Raw genomic sequence first — 23853 nt, 5'->3', positions numbered from 1 at the left:
CGAAGACCGATATTCGGTCGTTCTTAGGTGTCGCCGGCTACTATCAGAGGTACATCCCCAGGTACTCTGATATCGCGGCTCCCCTAACGGATGCTCTAAGAAAGACAGAGCCGCAAACAGTCGTCTGGGACGAGACAAAGGAAAGAGCTTTTAGCGCCCTAAAGAGCGCCCTAACAAGCCAGCCTGTGCTACGATCGCCCGACTACACAAAAGGGTTCGTTGTTCAGTGTGATGCTAGTGAGCGAGGCATGGGCGTTGTACTGTGCCAGCGGGAAAATGGAGAAGTAGAACACCCCGTCCTGTATGCTAGTCGTAAGCTGACGAGTCGTGAGCAGGCGTATAGCGCCACCGAGAAAGAGTGTGCGTGTATCGTGTGGGCCGTTCAGAAATTGTCATGTTACCTAGCCGGCTCGAGGTTTATCATTGAAACGGATCACTGCCCTCTCCAATGGCTGCAGACCATCTCTCCCAAAAATGGCCGCCTCCTGCGCTGGAGCCTCGCTTTGCAACAATATTCCTTTGAGGTGCGTTACAAAAAGGGGAGTCTCAACGGTAACGCCGATGGCTTAAGTCGAAGCCCCTAACGTGGGAATCAGCCTCAAAATTGCTTGTTACTGATGTTTTTCTTCCTGAGGCAGGATTTTTAACTTATTGCTTTTGTGTAGTGTTTCAAAGTGATGATGTGCTTTCTAATGCAATTTTCCGATTTGTGGACGCGTTCTGAGTGCTGCTAAACTACTGTAAGGAACTAGGCAGCAGTATAAAAGGGGAAAGAGCCTGGCAGGGCTTAGTGAGGGTTGTGCCGTGCTTGCTGACTGAGCGGTTGACTTTCGGCGTAGTTCTAACGCTTGCCGGAAACGAGAACAAAAATGTCAACTCTCCCGAAGTCACTTTGCAGTGTCCTGTGTGAACCTGAACGTGAGAACGAGGCCTTCTCTGTGCGCTGCGCTCAAGAAACGCCAAAGGACGCCCGACTTCGGTTATGAGCATCATCGAGCGACATCCCTCCGGACAGCGGATGCAGTCCCCTGACCATCGGGATCTCCTTCCCCCGGCGGGGCGGTCTGTTACGTTTCGCCTACAACGCGCGGTAATGCCGGCGCGGATGCAACGGACGCCGGGGCTTCGTTCAAAGCGGCGGACATTTTGGCCCGTTCGACGCCGCCGCAACGCCTCCCCGCCAAGCGTGTCCAAGCGTGTTTCAGTGCCACGTGTCTTCGTGTGTGCGTGTGTGTGTGTGTGCCCACGCTTGTCAAAGCGCGGCAGCCGGGGAGCGGAGTTCCCCGAATGAGGAGCCAGCAGGTCTGTCCGTCGGCGGGTTGGCGATGCGTCACTACACTCGGTTCAGCAGGTCTCTCGGCTCGACCGTGCGCGCCGTCGTGGGCTCATGCTCCGCCGTGTCGTGGGCTCATCCCGTGACCTTCCTTCTGGCCCGCGACGCCGAGAGTATAAGAGCAGCTGCCCCCGGACGCCAGGAGAGAGGCTCCGATTTGTACTGTTGAGTTACGTGCTCTCCCGTCTCTCCACTTCGGTCGACCTGACCGGCCGCTCTTTTGCTATGTTAGAATAAACAAGTTGTTCTGTTACCAGTCTACTCTTGCTTTGCCGGGACCTTCGGATGCTTCCAGTGCCCCAGGCCGCCAGGCCAACGCTACCCTTGGGGCTTGCGACCCATTGGCAATAACGGGCGTCAGCACCGAGACCCCAACAGCACAAATATAACCAGCAGTCCTTAGCTTTTTGTAGGTATGTGCTAATACCGAAAAGTAGATTTCGAATCGAATATCGAATCAAATGAAGAAAAAATAATCTGGATATCAAATAAAGTATTGAATAGCAGAACATGTATTACAAAACTTAATCCTTACAAATTTTGTGCAAGAAAAGTGGGTGTAACAAGTATGGTCTACTCTTAATAATGAAGGGAGCTCCAAATTAGTATTACCCATTGGCAATAACGGGCGTCAGCACCGAGACCCCAACAGCACAAATATAACCAGCAGTCCTTAGCTTTTTGTAGGTATGTGCTAATACCGAAAAGTAGATTTAGAATCGAATATCGAATCAAATGAAGAAAAAATAATCTGGATATCAAATAAAGTATTGAATAGCAGAACATGTATTACAAAACTTAATCCTTACAAATTTTGTGCAAGAAAAGTGGGTGTAACAAGTATGGTCTACTCTTAATAATGAAGGGAGCTCCAAATTAGTATTACAGATTGTCTGTTAAATAGAATCAAGTGTTTCTTCCCCTCTGAAGCTGAACAGTTTATGACCGTATGTCGTACGACATACACGGGTTAGACAGGCGGCTGTTGTAACGTCGTGAGGTGTCGTCACCACGTATCCAATATACGATCTGTATGCTTCCGGCGTCTAATCAGCCCGATATCCGCCTATGCTTTCGCGCTTTCCGAACTACACCCTACTCTTGTCGTTCGCTCAGTTCGCGTACGTCACGGTATCGTTTCGATCGGTGCTGTCAACCTGGACGAACCTTGCACCGACGACGCGGTGCTGTTCTGCGAATTGGGCGTTCGCGCGCTGCGAGTACGATCCCCGCATTACTACTTTACCCCTTTGACTTATGCGCGCCCTTAAAAAACGCTGATAAGTAATTGCTGTCCTAATGAAGATAAGTCCCCATGTCCAAACACTGGCTCCTAGTTCTACCACTGTAGATCATCGAAAGGAAAGAAGTTACTCACAGCCGTAAAGTCCTTCTTTACGCAGTCGAAGACTGGCCGCACCCACCAACATCGCCGCAGAGGCCGCAGACGCTTTCTGCGCTCCCGCCGCCTTTGCAAGAGCAGCAGCAGCAGAAGCTTTTTTCTCATGTGGCACATTGCGGGAAGAGAACGCTGATGCCGGCGAAGCAAGCGCCTAAGCAAAAGCTCGGCAGCAACGTCGTGCGTGGTCGCGCGCAGATGTCAGCTGCAGTCGTGAGCAAGTAGACGCTATCACCAGTGATGTTGATAATTGATGTGGCTTTTCTTGCCATAAGGATGCGTAGACACGAACATCGTGCATTTCTCAACTTAAAAACAATGTACTAGCTCTAACATTGATAAATTAAATAAACATGGCTAGCCATAATGAAACTAAAGATAAACTTTTCTCAAAGCCAAAGACGACCGTTTCCGCCATCGCTGGGCCGCTGGTCTGTCAGCCCTGTGCTACGTGCAGCGAAGCGCGCACGTGTGCGCGTATCGTGTGGCTGGACGCCCTCCCCTTCATCACCCGTCTCGCTTACGTGTACGCGTAGCGAGACGCGTATCCCGTGCTGCGTGTGGTTGGGCCTTAACTGCGAGGTTGAGCGCAAGCACGCGCTAGAAAGGCGCGATTACGGCCGCTTCGTCAGTACGTTGTGGGTGTTCCTACCACGCTTACACGAGGAAGAAGTGACCGCACGCAATATGAGGGATAAGTAAGCGGAGTAAAATGGAATCAACGCAACCAATAAAAAAAATAAGTACCGCCAAGTGCTACAAACATCATGGCGCTCGCAGCAGCTCCCCGCGCATGAGCTGTGGTGAGATCGGTCTGCTAATCTGGAAAACAAACTTAAGCGAAAGAACACACCAGGCATACAGCTCAAAAACGTCTTGTATGTAACATTTATTCGTCGCACCATGTAAACCAGACATTTGTTGCTTTGTGGCGTTTCCACGCATTCGTACACACGCACAAAATAAAAAATGTTTCCCTGTTTCTTTTTTATCTAACATGTGACGTCGCACAGTACACAAATAAAGCATTTAAACAACAGCCTGGCAATACACAATCCTCGCTGATTTTTTTTTCTCTTCTAACTGGCAAGTGCACGACCGTACAAAAATAAAAGAAGTTCGACAAGGCACTTCTCCGGGTAACCAGAGAACGAGATAGAACTGACGCTATATAATGTACTAATAATGTGACTGATATATGCAAGAAACGGACACCATCTCCAATAACAAATCATGGTTCGAAAAAAAAATACAATAGAAGTACGACTCGGCAGGGCAAAACGGGAATGCTTGTGAACGCAGTCTCAGTGCAACGTTAAATAAGAGACCAAGCTGCAAGGAATGCACAAGAATATCTGGAAGACTTCAGATTTTGTTGTTACCTCAAAGGCACTGAGTAACACGCACATACACACAAAGGATGAAAATATTGCTTCTCTTCCCCGCGATGAGTATGAATTGCAACTTATGCAAAAACAACGGGAAAAAACCCAGGACGCTGGTACTTCAAGCAGCGATCGCAACGACGCGAATAGAGATTCTTGATGACAGAATAAAAAAAAGGAAAAAGAAAGAAAGCAGCTTAGAACTAAAGCAACCATTTTTTTAGTTCTAGTGTTCAACCGCATATGAAGTAATTGGTTCCTAGGCTTACAGCTACCATGACAGTGATTACCCAAGAAAACACACTCACATACAAAAATAATAACAGTGGCAGCATAGGCTTCTCTGATATTGCTCCCTCCATCATCATCTTGGCACTTGCAATGCCTTGCCTGAAGGCATGCTGTAAAGGCAGCTTAAGTCAAAGGAGTAGTTCGGCTAGATTACTGGCTCCTGGCGGCTAAGGCCATTTTGTTTGGCTCCCTCGAAGTAGCGTAGCGCATGCATGCCGACAGATATCTCGAGCGGCCGGTTCACGAGAGAAAAAAAATAGAGGAATGGTGAGGCACGGACTTGCCGGTGTCAAGGTCGGCTACAAATCATCGTGCCCGAAGCCGCAACGCGCGGCTTCAGTCGGTCGTCGGTGTTCGAGAAACGCGCGCACGAGAGAAACTGCGCGGCCAGCGTCTATGCGTAGTCGATGCTCTTGTGGTCGAGGCGTCGCACGTAGTCGTTGAGATCTCGGAAGTTGACGGGATCCATGTTCTTGCACAGCAGGTACAGGACCAGCCAGTCACCGAGAGTGCAGCGGTCGCAGACGCGCTCCACGTAGTCCTTGTTGGCGAGCTTCGCGCGAAGACGGAGGACAATGAAGCGAATGCGGGGGAGGAAGATGACGAACGCCCTGTAAATGAGCACCACACCAGACATGCAGGCGAGGATTATGAACCTGAACCAGAGGAAGACGTAGATCTTCTCGTTGATGATGTTTATGGGCAGAATGCACATGGCATCGTGCTTCTGCACGTCGCCTGAGGGACCGAACACGTAGAACGTGCACTTCATTAGCCTTGGGAACACCTTGATCACGGGGTCGTATCGCACGGACCAGTCCCATTCGGTGAACTGCAGCACCTTGACACCGTAGCTGGAGAACTGGCCCCCGAGGAACATGTCCATGAGGAACATCTGGCCGACGACGTTCACGAAGTTGAACACTTCGGCCATCACGTATCCGAGGAAGAAAATGTTGTGGTTGTTCAGATTGATAGCCAGGTACTCGACGAGCAGTTTTCGACTGTTTTTTTTTTTTTTTGGCTTCCTCGGGGAGGATAGGATTGTTAAGGCCCAGGATGAGGTCGTTCATACGGCCGCCTTCGACAGCGTTCCAGAAGTAGCGAGGCACGTAGAATAGCACGGCCTGCAGGAAGAGCACGAAGCAGACCCAATGGTAGTAGGCATGGTAGATGCGCTTCTCGCTTCCCGTGTATTTGTCTACGCCGGGGTAAGGCACTTGGACGCCCACTTTCTTATGCCATGCATCCGCGAGCGAAAAGGTGGTGTGTACCCAGCAGAAGGTGTCTAGCAGCTTTGGCGGCACCGCGTCCTTACTGATGCAATCGATGGGGTCACCGATGTACTGCCTGCCGGTCACCAGTATGCTGAAGGCGATGAGAATGCACACGGTCGCCTTGTAGTGCAGCCGAAACACATTGTTGTCGATGACGGTGAAGTCAGTCTTGAAAATGCCCTTGAGATTCCCAAAGAGCATATCTATGGCTGCCGCTTCGCCGCACCTCCGGCTGCCGCGCACTCACCAGAACAAAGAAAAGTAGCGGCGACGGCCGGCGGACCACTCGCGAGGCGTTCACGAACGTCTCGTACTACTGACACTTGTTGCAGAAGCGCGGCGGCCCCTTCCACTCTACCTAACGCGTACAACGGGTATGGATGGATAAAAACAACTTGATTTTGAATCCGGCAAATTTGACGACCCGGGCTCAGGTCTCCCATGAGGGGACTTCGAGGCCTTGCCTCGCCGCCGCCTCTCGGGCTTGCTGGACAGCCCACTCTTGTGTCTTGAGGTTGGAGCTGCGCAGAGCGGCGGCCCACTTCGACGCAAAAGCCTCCGGAGCTACTGCAATTGTAGCTGATGTAACCCGACACTCCCACAAGATGTGTGACAGCGTCGCTCTAGTTTCCTGACATAATTTGCAAAGAGCAGTCGGGTATTGCGCGGGGAAAATGTGCTGCAATCGCACCGGACTGGGGAATGGTTGTGTTTGCAATTGTCGCCAGATGACTGCCTGGCGACGTTTCAGCATGGGGTGAGATGGGGGCAGCAACCGCCTGCCTAGCTGGTAGTGCTTGGTGATGTCATTGTACCTGACCAGGCGTTCTCGCGTGTTTTGAGCCAGTAGTTCTGAACTCGAAGAGGCGGTCTCCGATTCTGCGCGGCGGGTCAGTTCTCGCGCAGAGCGGTGTGCTACCTCGTTCAAGTTAATGAGGCCCTCATCGGTGGGGGTGGCGACGTGCGCTGGAAACCATATGATGGTGGTGTTATCGAAATGCTGTCGACCAGCTTTCCTTAGAATCTGGAGAGCTTCGGAGGAATTGCGCCCCCACGCGTAGTTCCCTTCCCTCTGTGCAGGGTAGCCAACCGGAACTACCTCTGGTTAACCTCCCTGCCTTTCTTTGCATTATTTTCTCTCTCTCTCTCTCTCTGGCTCAACAGAATGTTCCCGTACTGACATATGCGGACACGATGGTGCTGCATTCGTACAATGCAAGAGATTTACAGACACTTACAAATATCTGTGACGACGCAATCTCAAATCTAGGCATTATGTTTAGCACAGAAATCGGAAATTATAACCTTTAATAAATAGATGAGTAATTATGCCGTGTCATTTCCACAGCACGTCGCACCCGTAGTCAAGCAATATAAATACCTTGGTGTATACATAAACGAATGAAAGACTTGCTCAAGCACTCACCAAGATAATCTCAAAATAAAGGGGGAGCGGAATGTACCAATAACGAGACATGGAGCTCTTTGGGGCCTACTAAAAAAGCGGTGGTGCCTGTAATGGCGAAAGGAGTAATGGTGCCACTCATTGCTGGCACCGAAACAAAAAAGCTAGAAATGACATTCTGTGTTTGAAATCGGATATATTATCGTGATTAGAAGTTAAGCAAAGATCGGTGGATCCGTTGGCTTTAGGAGTCCACGGTTAACCCCAAATAAGGCAGTGCGTGGCGACATGGGTTGGACCTCTTTTGAATTGGGAGAAGCGCAGTGCAAAATTAGTTTTGAAGAAAGACTCAAAAACACGGATCAAAATAAGTGGGCGGCTAAAGTGCGCTACTATATGTAGCAGAAAATTATGGATACAAAATACAGAAAGAGGTCAAGAAAGTTGGCAACCAAGTACACGGCGATTGAAAGTAGAGAACCAGAAGTCATCGAAAAGAAAGTGAGAGAAGCAGAGGCAGGGAATAACACGCAAAAAGAAACCACCATGAATATTTACAAGAATGTAAACAAAGGAAGTGGAAGGGAAAGTCTGTGCGATAAGAGAAAGCACAGCAGTGTCTTGCTATTTGATTCTCGCGATGCTTGGGCAAGGACAAATACATATGGGAGCAAATATTCGCAATAAGTTGAGGCGCGTGTACGCTGCATCAGAAATCTGGAGACCACTCAGCACGTCCTAATGGAATGCGGAGTGATTCACCCAGTGAGATCCAGAGGTAACGTAGACCTTCTAGAAGCACTTGGATTTGAAGTGAACGGAAACGTCAAGTGGTCAGCAGTCGAAGTAAGCAAGGGACGTGTGGAGTATCGGTCGGTTAATGCAGGGGACAGGCTGATACGGCTGGTTCCGTTAAAGGTATAGGTGCGCGGTACAATGTAGATAAAGAAGTCTCGTGGAAGAAAAAAAATTATTAAAGAGGTATACAAAAATTCTAAAAGAAAAAACATGTATAGCATACATCATTTAATCAAGCAGGCTAGGTTACGATTTGTGAACGTCCCATTTCAAAGGGGATGCCAAGAAATCACCCTCAGAATCATGCTCAGAATGGCTTCATAATCAGAAGTGCGTCAAAATTGGTAGGCGTTTGCATGATAACTTTTTTCTTACTCAGTCAATTTAAATATCCAAAGAAAGAAGACCGCTACATCTGGCTTTTTTAGACATCAACGAATCGTATGTCGCCGATAGCTGCAATTTTTGTTGGATATTTTGGAGAAGGCTTAGGCAACAAGTGTATACAGTTTTGCACGGAGATTTACCTAGAAAATACCGTTTGGGTTGAGTGGGAAAGGATAAGGACCGAGGAGAAAGTTGATGTCACCATGGGACGGAGACAGGGGTGCCTTTATTCCCGCTGTTCTTTGTAATGTATATGGTAAAGATGAATGTGGCGTTACAGGAAATCAATATCGGGCGTAATATTTCATAGAAACAGGCGGACTCGATAATAGAGCAGCACCTACCAGGTTTGTTTTATGCGGACGAGATTATCTTGCTTACAACAGGGAAAATTACATGTAATGGGTGGTTATATTTATAAACAGAGCAACAAAAATTTAGGATTCAAATTTAGCGTTTGAAATCATGTGCTATTGTATTCAGCCAAAACAGTGAACAGACAGTGTGAACACCTGGACAGGAAATACCATGGGTAAGAGAATACAGATACCTCGGTGTATGGAGAAACGAGGACAATAATAGAAACACAGGAGAAAGAACTAATAGCAAAGGGGAAGATAAATGCGTCCATAACGAACCACAGAAAGGTATGGGGATACAACAGCTCCGGGGTATGTGAAAATATGTAAAGGCTTCAGGACTTCCATTTGGAAATGTGGTTGTTTGCTTGAAGTCCAAGGTACCATTAAGACTCGGTGGCAGACAAAGTTCCTTTGGACACGTCTGAGTGGACGCTCACGGGAAGACTACCAGTGAATCTGTGAAGGGCGATATGGGCTGTACAAGTTTTGAGGTAGGAGAAGCTCAGAGTAAAATTGATTTTAAAGAACAACCGAGGAATATGGAAGAAAGTTAATTGGTTGCCGAGAGTGGTTTTGAGATTTAAACAGGAAAAATGTTCACTCGCAGTGAGGGAAACAACCTAGGAAGCTTATTAGCAAGTACGCGACCAGTTTAGTAAGCGACATGTCAACAAAGAACACTAAAGGCAAAGTCAGAGAGGCTGAGACAATCTCCTGGGTTGCGGCAGTGGAAAATAAACCAGCTACGGGTAACTATATACCTAAGTGGTAAAAACCAAATCAAGAGGAAAACAATTTATGATAGCTCAAAGGGAAGCTCATTACTTTTCGGAGTGAGATCACGATGTCTTCAAACGCGTAGATATAAAGGGAGGTACACCAAGGAAGAAGAAGCATGTGCTTGCTGTGGCAAAGCTAGGAAAACGATAGAAAATGGTTTTATTAGAATTATATCTACTCAGCTGTCGATTTAGGCTCTGCTGGCCTTTTTGAAGCTCTTGGATTCAGGAATAGCAGTTGGAAAGTAAACATGTCCGCAACAGAGATTAGTACACGCCAATTGCAGATGTGATGGCAGAATATTAAGGACACACAGACAACGGAGGCTTACTTTTTAAAAACAAGGTTCCCAGAAATGGTTCAGAAAGTTTGACACAGGGACTTTTTTCTTTGCAAATAAATAAGGTAGTTCTGGCATTAGGTACAATAAGGAGAAAGAGCTTGGTGGCGGAACCCACCGCCTAGTTTCAAATGCGACGATCACATCATCTATCCATCCATCCATCTATGGAAGGGTGTCCCGAGAGTACCGCCTCTCGCGCAGGTGCTGCTATCGAAGCACCGTAACATTGGCGGTGATGAAAATCACTTACAAGTCGCATTGCTTCTGACACTGCTAAAGCGTCCTTTTCAGACCCGACTCTCTTTGGGGCACGACGGGGCGTACCAAGCTGCGCTGGTGTGGTGCTGGAACCAATTAGCGCTGCTCCAATGCCCTGTACACCCATGGCATTCGATCTCCTCTAATAAACCGGGCACACTCCAAAAGATTCTCCACTCCAGCGGCGCTGTTATTCACGCAGCCCGCGCTTTCCGCCCTCTGCACAATGTCGAGGTGAAGGTCAAGTGTTTTTTTTAACGCTATAGCTCATATCCCATTCCCGAAGCACACCATTCCGCCTGTAGACTGGTGCAGCGCGAAAATAATTACCGCTGACATATATGTCATTCGTTATCTAACTACAGAGCTCGTAGGTTTGCCGTATGATGTGTTTTCTTGTTGACCTCCGGAATACATTGAGAAACCACTTGGCTATAAGGGATTGCAATTTAATTGCATGGCCTCTACGCCCACATTTTATTAATACGTGTGTAAACTGCACGTGATGTTCTACAAACAGAGTTATGGCGACTGGCTGTCACTAAACTAATGACCCTGTTAAAACAATAGTTTTGTAAGCTACCTGAACGATAGAAGGTTAGCGGTTGAGAAGGAAATATTGCCATGACATGGTACCAGTACTGTTTAATGTACTTGTCGAAAGTAGGTAAATAAAGAAACCAGAAACTGGCAAATTGCAACATCTAGGTCACAATGGAAAGAGCCACGAATTCGAAACTCGCGCGAAGACAAATTGCCTTCCACTCTATGGCAGGCGTCATTTTTTGTTGACAAGCTGACTAACGAAGCAAAGCAATACATTACCAAAAAACGAAAGAACAATCATATCCAGTAAAAAGCTCTCTATAACGAAGTTGAAGGGGAGTGGGAGCCGGAATTACTTTGTTATATCCATTGTTGCTTGTACTTCACAACGAATATCTGGGGGGATGGGAAGGGACTTTCCCTGCTTTGTTACACGAGGTTTTTCGTTGCGGTGCCATTTTGTTATCACACAAAAAAACCAAGCAGGAAAACTCCACAAATGTGGAGCCAAACGGGACGGGTTAAAGATATTATTGCCGTATTGCCGCTCTCTACTGACGAGTCTGTCTATTGACTCCAGTAACGGCAGTTTAATGCACCAACTACTAACACATGCTAAGCGCAAAAGCAAGAATTGCGTCGGAGTGCTCAGGCAGTCGCGTACCATTAGTGTGATTGGAACGATTTCACGCGCGTCCTGTGGGCCGCCACAACAATGCCGCCCACAAGCGACGACAGTACTCAGGTTCATTTTCGCGGGGACCGCGGTTCGCGTTACACACTGCCGCTACCCTTGTGTGCGGGTAGTAGGAGTGGTTCCACTCGATGCTTTCCGTGTAGACGCGATCGAAATCACTACTTACCGTCGGTGAACTGTTATCGAACCTACTGATATTGCGCGCAGAGCTCGTACTGAAGCAAAGCTTCTGCGGTTGTTTTCGTATGTTGTATTGCTATTTTGTCTGTACGCTGGCTTCTTTCTTTTTTCTTTCACGTTTGGATTTGTTCGCCCTCCATCACCTCTTATTTTTATTAGGCGTGTTTTTTGTGTCTGCATCATAAGATCCAAACGAACGAGTAACATTGGCAATGTCATAAGGAAATAATTGTTAAATGTTTTTTATATACGCAATACATTGCGGAGTGCAGGAAAAATGATAATTTTAAGATAACGTCGATGAAAATAAGAAGGAAATAATTTATCCCTACTTTTTATCCCTTTCACTAAGACAGTTCCGGACTGTAGAGAAGACCATATCGTTGCTGAACACAAAAGGAGAGGATCGCAAAGACAGTGTCATGCAGAACTAGTTAAATGCAGAACAAGATTTTGAAACGAAGGTTGTATAACAGTGTTTCCTCTGCACGCACATATTTTGGTACGACAAAAATAAATTCTGCATCTTTCATCTTCGCCGCAGAGTGAGCATAGTTAGCAGAGAACCCGTCAGGTGCTGTGTAGATACGCGTTTTTCACGCATTCCTTTGCAGTTTTCTTCGTATGCATTTTCTCCATCTTCCCATGCCGGATAGCCCGAACCAAATTTCTATCTGTATAATTTTTGTGCCTATGTGTAGACTATGACCGTTTCCTAATAATCTGAAGGAGATGGGTTATGCAATCTCGCATCTTGCAATTATACAGCGCTATAGTAACCCATTTACGCGTAAGAGAGAGACTATAAAGTTTATTTGCAAGAGAGGCCGGACTCAAAAGGTGTGTTCTGTATCCTGTTGCTTTACACTGATTCCACTAGGGTGAATCGCACGCTATGATATTCTCACGTTCAGCAGGAGGTAGCGGGTTCAATTCCCCCTTGCGGCACCGGCAATGTCATGGGAGCAAAATAACAAAGCCTAAACAACAGATGCCTGTAAAGCTTGCGGACAGCGAGCAAGGCTGCGACACATGCACTGGGAATGTGCCGGCAACCGCGGTAATGAGACCACATCCGTTCGCGAGGCGTCCGTAATCGCGGCCGTTACCGCAGTACAGGAAGCCTCGAGCTCGCTTCTTGCCGACACCGCCCCGGCTGCGGCGGCCGCCGGGGACCTTCTCCGTCGGCGTCGCCACCGCTGGGAGGCGGCTCTCAAAAGTTCAGAGTTGGCAGACCAGCTCTGGGCCGTCCGGCAAGCCAGAGATGCCGCCCGAGTCCAAGGACTTCGAGCCGCCACCTGAGGCCACCACAACGAAACTGACGGACCATTCATTAATAAAGTTTCTTCTCTCTCTCTCTTTACTGGTGAACTTAGTCTTGGGTCATTGTCAAAGGAAGCCTGGTGGTTCAAACATGATCCGATGCCGTCTACAACAGTGTTTCTCATAGCTCCTTTGTAACTTTGGAACGTTGAATTCCCCGGGCCGGTCTGTCCGTCAGACAACTCTACACTGGGAAGAGCGAAGAGGGAAAATTTAGCATTAAATGATTATGATGAGAAATGAAAGATCGAATGCGCATTTACATTGCACGGAAGCCCCTACTGCTTAAGCTACGTCTCCAGTCGCGAGATGAGGAGGAAGTAAAGCAGGATTTCGTTTTTTTTGCTTGAAATTGACAGCACCAAGTAACGAAGCAGTAATAACAGGAGGAATAGAACCTTTTGATACCTTTGACAATTGAGGTGCGATCCTGTGGTCTGAACCTTTCTTAAATCCCACTTGCCCAGGTCTCTACAGATTGCCCCACAATCTGCCGCAATACGTAAGCTACTAACAAGAGGCGTCGCCTGATGACAAACCGATCCTTCAGTTGCTAAAAACACACTCATTTTCAAAGTTTCTTTGTGTAGCGTTTCTCGGGCTTTCGTGACCGTGTCTACTGGGTGCTGCTGCTGTCTCGCCTAAAAGCGCATAGATAAAAAAAATTACAAGCCCGATGGTGGGGTTGAGCCTCAGTCGCCCAGCACTGCATCCCGAGGCCTCAAATATTAGGCCAAAACTGCACGTGTAATTCTTCCGTGCCAGAGCCAACTATTTCTTTGATGTCATAGCCACGTGAATGACGTTATGCAGAACGGGTGAGTGAGAGCATATGTGCGTGCACCCCAGTTTCCTTTACTCCAGAACACGCAGGAATGAAATGATCAAATTGTTTGTAGCATCTGAATAAACAGTTCATAAAAGCATCCCTTCACACTGATCAAAGGTGCAGCGTCATATCTGCATACTTTTTTGTTAGTGAGTCTTCAACATGACGTTCTTCAATCGAGGAGGCATTCAGGTTAGTAACTCATGATAATCTTTGCTTGTTCAGTCGACGCGGCCAACACAAGTTTTCAGGAATAATGTTTCAGGAACATTCACTTTTATTTAGGAGATAGAAATAGTGATTGAGACATATAATTTCCTTTGAAGAAATTTGTCAACGTCGGAAGTCTTACTAACACGCACAATTTTGTGCCGAGCATCGAAGCTGTGCTTAGCCTTTGCGCCATTCTTCCATCAATATGAGGGTACACGTTCTCAGAAACTGAAAACTTTGTCCGCCTTCTGTGCCTTGACGAAATTGGAAACCTGGAGCTCCCCACTTAATCACAGTAATAACGTTTAATGTTAAGGCACTTAAATCCGCGTTCAGGAGCAGACATACCTGGAGGCCCAGGCTAAGCAAATATCTTTCTACCTAGGTGAAGTCCGCTCCTTTGCCTTAAAAAAGATATGCAAGGGGCCCTGCAATTCCCTCAAGAAATACACTCAAGGTGCAACAACTTCAGAATAAAAGCAGTATACGAGCCATATCTTGCACTTAGAAGTCTATAATGGACCTCACGATATTATACGTGTGCATGTAGCTTTTCTTTGGGCCGATACAGCCGCAAAGCCTTCCCGTATTGCTCAGTTCCTTCTAATTAGAATGTTTTCTACTCCTGTTGTGCGCGAGAGTAGACAACCCATTCTGAAAGTTCTTCAAATGTGTCAGTTATGAACGCCAAGGTCAGAATGCGCCCATCAAGCAACATTGTTTTGGGTAACGGTAATACCTCAATACGAGGCCTGCTTCGATCAAAACGGTAGACCGAAGTGAACGTCGTTTATTCCAGCTCCTTCCTGTGTCATAGCGTTCAGTGACGGAAGTTTCACTCCATGAACTTGTCTGTGCTTTTAGTTGCGCTTGTTCTATTTCTTTCTTGGATAATAAATATTTTGAAGAACAAGATCATTTCTTCAATAATGTACTACAAGTCAGAATGTACCAAAGGAAAATTATCTCGCGATTTTGTGGAGCACGTCTACTTTGTAATATAAATGTCAGAATAAGGAATTCCGAGTCGAGTGGAATAGAAAAATTGGGGGAGAAAGAGAACTGTCTTCGACTACCGAATCGGGCAGGAAATTCTTTTCTGCTTTTCCAAGTATATATAAAAGAAGCCTTATGGGGAAAGCAGTGAAAATAACTTTCTCTTAGTGAACTCAAAACAAGTTCTGAGTCTGTTGTCGAGCAGCTTGCGAATGCGCAAATAGGAAAAAAACTTATCACAGTTGCTTGTTGGCTTACTCTGTCAGAACTTGAAGAGGCTGCTAGAAAACATTCGCGGGCACATATGAATAACAATATCGGTATGCAATAATTCTAGTTAAGCGGGCATGGTCTATCACAATCAGATATGCAGGAAACTCAAACATGTAATCCTTTAAAAAAGTCATCATCATCATCAGCCTGGCTATGCCCACGGCAAAGGCCTATCCCATACTTCTCCATCTACCCCGGTCATGTAATAATTGTGGCCATGTTGTCCCTGCAATTACCTTAGTAAATCGCAAATAGAATCAGGAACGCCTTCGACTTCTGTCAAGCAAAGGACCAGGCAGGATTCCGTAAAGGCTACTCAACAATAGACCATATTCATACTATCAATTAGGTGATAGAGAAATGTGCGGAATATAACCAACCCTTAGATATAGCTTTGATTGATTACGAGAAAGCGTTTGATTCTGTCGAAGCCTCAGCAGTCATGGAGGCATTACGGAACCAGGGTGTAGACGAGCTGTATGTAAAAATACTGAAAGGTATCTATAGCGGCTCCACAGCAACCATAGTCCTCCATAAAGAAAGCAACAAAATCCCAATAAAGAAAGGCGTCAGGCAGTGAGATACGATCTCTCCAATGCTGTCCACAGCGTGTTCACAGGAGGTATTTAGAGACCTGGGTTGGGAAGAATTGGGGATAAAAGTTAATGGAGAATACCTTAGTAACTTGCGATTAGCTGATGATATTGCCTTGCTTAGTAACTCAGGGGACCAATTGCAATGCATGCTCAATGACTTGGAGAGGCAAAGCAGAAGAGTGGGTCTAAAAATTAATCTGCAGAAAACTAAAGTAATCTTTAACAGTCTCGGAAGAGAACAGCAATTTACAATAGGTAGCGAGGCACTGGAAGTGGTAAGGGAATACATCTACTTAGGGCAGGTAGTGACGGCGGATCCGAATCATGAGACGGAAATAATCAGAAGAATAAGAAAGGGCTGGGGTGCGTTTGGCAGGCATTCTCAGATCATGAACAGCAGGTTGCCATTATCCCTCAAGAGAAAAGTGTAAAATAGCTGTGTACTCACCTACGGGGCAGAAACCTGGAGGCTTACGAAAAGGGTTCTACTCAAATTGAGGATGACGCAACGAGCTATGGGAAGAGGAATGATAGGTGTAACGTTAAGGGATAAGAAAAGAGCAGATTGGGTGAGGGAACAAACGCGAGGCAATGACATCTTAGTAGAAATTAAGAAAAAGAAAAGGGCATGGGCAGGACATGTAATGAGGAAGGAAGATAACCGATGGCCATTAAGGGTTACGGACTGGATTTCAAGAGAAGGGAAGCGTAGCAGTGGGCGGCATGAAGTTAGGTGGGCGGATGAGATTAAGAAGTTTGCAGGGACGACATGGCCACAAATAGTACATGACCGGGGTTGTTGGAGAAGTATGGACGCACCTTGCCGAGCACGTCCACATCTTGTATGATGCCAGCGTTAGCGCAGAGTATGAAGTATATTTCATTTCTAGTCTCGCCATTCGGGCTCCTTCACGTGAAATTTCGGTTATCCCGCTTGCGGAAGAAAATATTGATTATCCGCATGTTATTCCGTTGTGCAAGCTCTACTAATAACTCTCCCCGGCTATTCCTAGAAGCTTTGCCATATTCCCCCACTGACTTGCCTCCAGCCTGGTTCTTGCCTACCCTGGCATTGAAGTCGCCCCGGATATCTACTTCCCCCTCATTCCTGATACCAAAGGCAAAAATAAATGTCGGGGCCCTGGCATTGAAGTCGCCCATCAGTATAGTGTATTTTGTTTTGACTTTACCCATCGCCGATTCAACGTCTTCATAGAAGCTTTCGACTTCCTCGTCATCATGACTGGATGTAGGGGCGTAAACCTGTACAACCTTCATTGTGTACCTCCTATTAAGTTTCACAACAAGACATGCCACCGTCTCATTAATGCTATAGAATTCCTGTATGCTACCAGCTATATCCTTATTAATCAGGAATCCGACTCTATTTCTCGTCTCTCCGCTAAGCCCCGGCAGCACACGATGTGCCCGCTTTTTAGCATTGTAGATGCTTCTTTTGTCCTCTTAACCTCACTGAGCACTATTATATTGCATTTACTGCCCGCTAATTCCTCCAATAGCAATGCTAGACTCTCCTCACTAGATAACCTTCTAGCGTTCAACGTTGCCAGGATGACATTCCAATGGCGGCTGTCCGGACCAAGAGATTCTTAGCACCCTCTGCTGCGTCGCAGGTCTGACCACCGCCGTGGTCAGTTGCTTCGCAGCTTCTGGCGATTTTCATTTGAAACAGATGTCTTCGAGCTTATTATTTATCACGCTGAAAGATATCTGCATGCGTAGACATCTGCATTGGCTACAACTGGTGCGACACACAGTAAAACGCAATATGTCCCTTTTTAAGAGACACTAATAAGAAACGATGAATCCCTTTAGATTAACGAAGGGTTTTTGAATAACTTTATTTACGTTGATATTGCGGTAATAGTTTGATTACTGAAAAATAAATTATAGCCAATGTTACTGTTTTAACGTTTTGCGCCACAATTTCACGGTTAGTACGCCAGTGTAATGTCACGAATTTCAAAGTATTCTTATAATTGAGCCTGTATGACTGAACAAAATAATTGAAAGTTTCTAACTTTAGTTTTTGGCTCATTTAGCACTCATACCGTACAGTCAACCACAAAAGTTTGCCCAACATGACATCCCAGAAAAAGTTGAATACCTGCGCAACCTCACAATGCAGCCTACGGTATTCGCATTTACAGCCTCTACCAATATATGTGAACAACACTGTGACGTTCAGTTTTACTGACTACTCTTAAAGGCTGCTCAGAAACTGAACGTTCACCGAGATCCCGAGGTCCGTAAACTTTTGTGGTCGACTGTAGCTCACTTTTGCGGACAACAACTTGGCTACGTTCATGCCGATGCCATTAAAATCCACGATGTGACGGTTTGTTGATGACGAACCTTCAAAGTTGAGTCGTTACTTGTTCATTATGTTTTTCCCTCCTTTCTGACTTACACTTCTCCCAGTCAGGAGGACTTCTGGGACGGTCAGTGGGCAGCTCAAATCTTTATTCTCTTTATTGCAACTTTAGACTGTTAAGGAAAGCATTCTGCGGTCTCTTGTTATGGAGCATGTTATGAAAAGGATAGCATATGCGTCAGTGTATCATAAACAGAATTACTTTTCATTGGTGTACAGTCATGAAACGTGAGAAAAGAGAAAAAAGGAGCGCGTGGCTTTTCATAGAGTTAAATCAGCCGAGCACAAGCGCGTTGTATTCCGCAATGCAAGTACGTCTGTTCTCACTCTACCTCTGTTGTAGGAGCATCTAATCTCAGACTTCGTCAGCAGTCTTGCGTTCTCTAGTTCCCTCTCATAAACGCCAAGGCTCTACATATAAGCAGCAGCTGCACTTCTTTATCGTCCCACGACAATTCGTGAGCTACGTATTTGTTGTTTTCTACATCTTCTCAAGGACGTTGAAGTGCAAGTTGACGTCTGCGAGGAAGTCGTGATGGACGCGAGGAGCTACCGAGTTAATGCAGTACGAAGAGTCTATAGGACGCGCTTAATGCTTCCGACAGTTTAAGAGGCAAATCAAAGTGAAAAGAGAGCAAGCATAAGGAATAAGTGCGGACCAACGAATTTGGCTACAATTAGCGGCAATCACTGCTTTCCCTGCTACGCTCCTTCTTGTGCGTCCTTTGGATGGCAGCTGTATTTGGCGCAACTCTCGTGTCACGCCTTCGTTAGTTCACACGCAATGATACCAACAGGCCATCTTTTCTATAGGTAAACCAATTAACCACATGAACGTTCTATTACAGTCGTGAATCTAGTATTCTCCTTGTAGGCACTCTATTGACTAAGAAATTGTACGGGACTAGTTCAGTAACACCCTCTACAGCTACAGAGACAAATGCGTCTGATATCTACTATATTTAGACGCAATAACCATTCTCAGTTGTCCCTCCCCCCATCTTTCCCTGGCCGCTGCTCCCATGTGTACGGCAGCCCACAAGCTAGGGGATAAGTGAGCCTCGGTCGTCGAGGCGCAACTCCAGATCTCGTGGAGGGCAGATTAATGGAGCTTCCCGCAGTGCGTCCCGGGCGCGAAGTCATTAACTTCGTCCGCTGCTTCGCTAAGGAATCAGCTGGCGCTGCCCTTCTTTGTGCTTCAACAAATACTGCTTCGCTGCCATGCAACCTTACTCTGTACTCTCGACGCGACCCACATTTTTCCTACCGCGTTGCAGATAGCTTGGGACAGAACATACCTGACACGGCAAAAAAATATCTTAACTTTGTATTTGTCTTGGCGCGAACGGCAGGTTTGCTTTGGGAAGCCATCATTTTGCGGTCTGATCTCCATTCACCTTCAACTTCTTGTTCCTCTGCCTTCTCGCTTCAGTAGACTTTGATATAAATGATACCGATGCTTTCGGTTGCACTGAAATTTACACGCTACAGGCGGAGTTCAGTGTGAAGAAAATATGCACATCAAAATGCAACAAATTTGGCGTGGTTTCTTGAAGTGCTGGGGGCGGTAAACAACGCCAAGATGTTTCGCTTTGAGTAACTTGGTTGCACTGGCTATCAAAAAAAAAGATGGAAGCCACATACCACGCGCACGTCAATAAGGGCAGTGTGACCGCGCGGTTTGTGTCGTGGTTTGGGTATAAGCACCTTGCGCAATGAACATTAGGCACCCATGATACCTAACGTTACCAGATCATGCAAGTAGGATACCAAAATGTTTTGCGTCAGAATGTTCGAGTTTGAGCGCACCACTAATTATACTGCGGCACGTCGGAATGTCGAATGCCAGTTGCTTTTAGGGACGGGGGTAGTGACACGCGGTTGCACTGGGGAGTGACAAATTGAACACATTGCCTAGCGAGTAACTGCAGCGCCACGACGCAGTGCGGAAGATAATTGTGCTACGAACGAGGACAGAGTGGATGTTATCTGTGTCACACAGTCACTGCGAAATATTTGGAAAGCTATGTCTTTCAAACGCGTGTACATGAGTTTATCCATGTTTAGAAGATACAGGCCTCCCTTTAGCGTAAACGAAGTTCGGTTTCGTATTTTATGCGTTATTTTCTTTTCTTTTACACATCTGTGAGAAGGAAACAAGAAAGGAGAGATATATTGTCCAAGTGGTTCTTTTTCTTTCTTTTTTTCTTTCTGCAAATTGACGCATTTCCGGAGTGCAAGCATACTTATTTAGGCGATATAATAGATGATTTGTTCGTCTCGTCGACCACAATGTCCTGTCGCGCTGCCAGAACCCCCGGTCGGCATCTGACGAGCTGTCTTCGGAAGCGAGACCATGCAAAACATCGACGGAAACAGGCGCCGGTGACGGTGCACCTGTTTTGCTCATCGTAGTTCTGCGTGTGTGTCTATATGCGTGCTTACGAGGCAATTTTGGCGGCCGTCGGAGAGTGTTTCGTGTACTGTGGAACCTCACAAGAAAGCTACCAGCCCCACTGCGCAGCACGGCGGTGATATAGTGTCGATATAGGTTGTGACAGCCCACTTCAAAAACACAACAGGAAATTTTAGTCTGTCGTTCTGCTGTCTGCAGTGTGACGTCCTGTAGTTCTTGATAAATATTCAATTAAAAATGGACAGAGACCTCTTTAAGGCTATGTAAATTTCTTAGTAGAAAAAAGAAAAATAAAAGAAAAAAATTAAACCGCCCGTAGTGGATTCGAACTTCGGACCGGAGGACCCCGAGCCCAGCATCTTACCACTGCACCACGCTATGCCTTGCGCACATTTTAGCTGCACAAATACATTACGTTTATGTTTACATGTGCATTTTAAGAGCCAAGATGCGCTTCCTTTCCACCGCGTTAACTGCCGCATCTCTAGAAAAGTAAAAGTATTCTTAGCATCGACAGGTACATTGTGCAGTGCTAGAACATCGCTTTTGCTGTAGGATATCCATATTAAATAAGAAATACAGAAATAGACAACGGTGATCAGGGACACTGTTAGGTTGTTACTGCTGATTTCGACAGTTGTATCTCGCTCTACACTTTTGAGCGCGCATATAATTCTGTGTTCAATGCAAAATAGCTACATAAAGATTCGTGGGTGATTGTTCATTCTGACAGCATACTGGCTTCTCTCGGCAGCGCTGTACCAGAAAAATGAGACCCGAGCGAGACAGCTTTTCACGCAACCTTGTGGAACAACCCAAGACTTCTTTTTCGCTTTGTAAAAGTTTATGCAATATTTATGGGACGTAAACTGTGTCACTGTAACGGCACATGTAAGTCCACAGGCCTGTGTGCCGCATCTTACCAAATAACACAAAACGGATACGCAGCCATTCCCGCAGATATGATTTTCATCAGCGGCCAATTTTGAGGAGGCCCGTAGGGCTTCGTCGTCATGGCACAATTATAACAATTGGCCTCGTCGATTTTAACACCGGTGTCGGTGCTATCAGCATTGCCGGCTTCAGAGAAGCACGACTGAATACCGTGCAAGAGAAGAGTACAGGGAACACCACCGATGCGAAATTTAAAATTTCGGATCGGTCAGTCAGACAATTTTAAAGCGTCGCGACTGAAAGCGCTTCTGTCGCGGCGTCAGAAATTTTGTCGCTGCGACAGAAAGTGGCACATTTCTAACGCCACGACCGAAAATGTGTATTCCCGACAGAGAGTTCCTGTTGCGACGTCAGAATCGGTGTTGCGATAGAAAGTTGTTGTTGCGACTTCAGAACTCTTGTTGCCCGACAGAACGTTTCTGTTCCGACTTCAGAACTCTTGGTCTTCACGGCAGGATGATTCTGTTGGGACATCAGAATTTCTGTCGTAATGTCAGAAATGTCTGTCGCAACTACAGAAACATCAGGAACTTCTGTCGTACAACAGAAATTTCCGTAGTTGCGACAAGAATTCCTGTTGTCTTTTTCAACTGGGAGCGATTTGCGTCACAGCAAGATTATTTTTAAGGCGGGAAATTACTGTTACGCAGCATGAACAATGCGAACAGCCAGCCTGTTTCTGTGTTAAATGGAGGCACGCAGTGTGTGCACACAATTATGTTCATTTTTTCATTTTTGTGAAATAAGCTTCAAACTGCATGCATTTTCACTGGGAAATCTGTACCAGCACTTCCTTGTATCAAATTGTCTATGCACAAAGGTTTGTGCATTAGAAATCACAGTTTCAGGCAGTTACAGCCTACAATTTTTTTTCTGTATAGAGACACTAACTGCGTTTTCATAGTCATGTATTGCACGTTTGACCAGTGCTGAAAAGGACAAATGGAATAAATTCAAAGAGGCCTGTGAATTCGTTTGCTTGGTCAGGCTTTGATGTATTTTAGTAACGTGTTCATGTGCAGATGTCGTGTGAATGCATATTTGGACTTTAGTTACGTTTCACTGCATCAAAAGAAACCACCCAGCCAATCTCAGTTTTTTTCCTTGTTTTTTGCCCTTGGTGTCCACGTACCTGAATGTATTCTGAGTTTTTGTACCAAGACAACAGCAGGGCATCACACATGCTAGAAACATTAAAACAGCAAGGAATGTGGCACAAATATTCCACGGAGTCACAAAACAAGAAAGAGGCTTCAAAGAAGCGGAGGCAGTCAGAGTTGTGCGAGCATTCATTATTAGCAAGGTGACCTATAGTCTCCCCTTTCAAAAACTAAATACGGCTGAAATGTCTATAGTGAGCTCCATCACCAGGGCAGCTAGGGCTCCCAAAAACACAAGTGCCAAAACCTGGAGGCTCTTGGTACTCACAACACATGAGAAGAACATGACACGGCATGTGGTCACGCCTCAGAGAGAACATATGAATTCTACAAAACAAGGAAAGGCTCTGTTACAAAAGGTGGGATATCCCCTGATAGCGCAGTATGGCTGAGAAAAAAGTTTTGCTACCCAGACAAACAAGAGAGAAAATTCCAGTTTCACGAATCCCAAAGAATATGAGCACGGAACACCACCAAAGCAGAAGAAATGCGCAATCAAAGGCTTTACAAAAGAAATGTGAAAGAAATTCAGACATATACTACACAGATGCGTGTAGAGTGGCAACAGACAAATAAAAATAGTGGCCTTCAGTCGGTCCACAGGGATAACAACCTCCATTCGGAACCCTTTAACCTGCACCATGGCCAGCCATAGCGCTGGCCTTTTGAGATGCAGAAGCAAAGGAAACAATCTGCATTGGCCATGATGGACTCTAAGGCAGCATGCTGTCCGTGCATGACGGGTACCGTCCCACACAAAATTCACAGAATTGCACCAGGTGGTAATTTGGTGCCCGGCGCACTCTGGATCGAGGAAAATGAGAGGGTGGACCAAACTGCTCGAGCAATAAGCATCCGAGCACTAGTCAGTCCTTTCAAGGAACTCCCATTGACCCACACAACACCTTCCAAAACCAGGAAAAAGAGACAAACATACAGCCGCCCGCACTCCAACCTTATGGAAGAACAGGCCAGGGATTGGCGCTGTGTACAGACTATCACATATCTACACCTAAAGATACTCAGTAAGATACACCCTGCATTCTATGAAAGTATGCGTTCTTGGTGCGCGGAGCTGCCAACTCTTGTCCACGTAACATAAATGTGTAAACTACAGCCTCCAAATTCCAATTCGCCCCTTACAGCGCAAGTGCCAAGTAACAGGCACTGGGATGTTTGGCTTACTAGTGGAGATGCTGAGAGCCAGAGAGCTCTTCTCGATCAAGCCCAGCAAACCACAGAGATCAGTGGAGCCCT

General features: G+C 46.3%; 1 pseudogene; it reads right to left on the bottom strand.

Annotated features, from left to right (window-relative positions):
• Positions 1–4386: 4386 nt before the first annotated feature.
• Positions 4387–10145, bottom strand: LOC126530735 (innexin inx2-like; annotated as a pseudogene).
• Between the last annotated feature and the right edge of the window lie 13708 nt (positions 10146–23853).

This window comes from Dermacentor andersoni, chromosome 6, assembly GCF_023375885.2.
Source record: "Dermacentor andersoni chromosome 6, qqDerAnde1_hic_scaffold, whole genome shotgun sequence".
In the NCBI taxonomy this organism is placed as follows: Eukaryota; Metazoa; Arthropoda; class Arachnida; order Ixodida; family Ixodidae; genus Dermacentor; species Dermacentor andersoni.
This window is presented reverse-complemented; position numbering and strand designations above follow the sequence as displayed.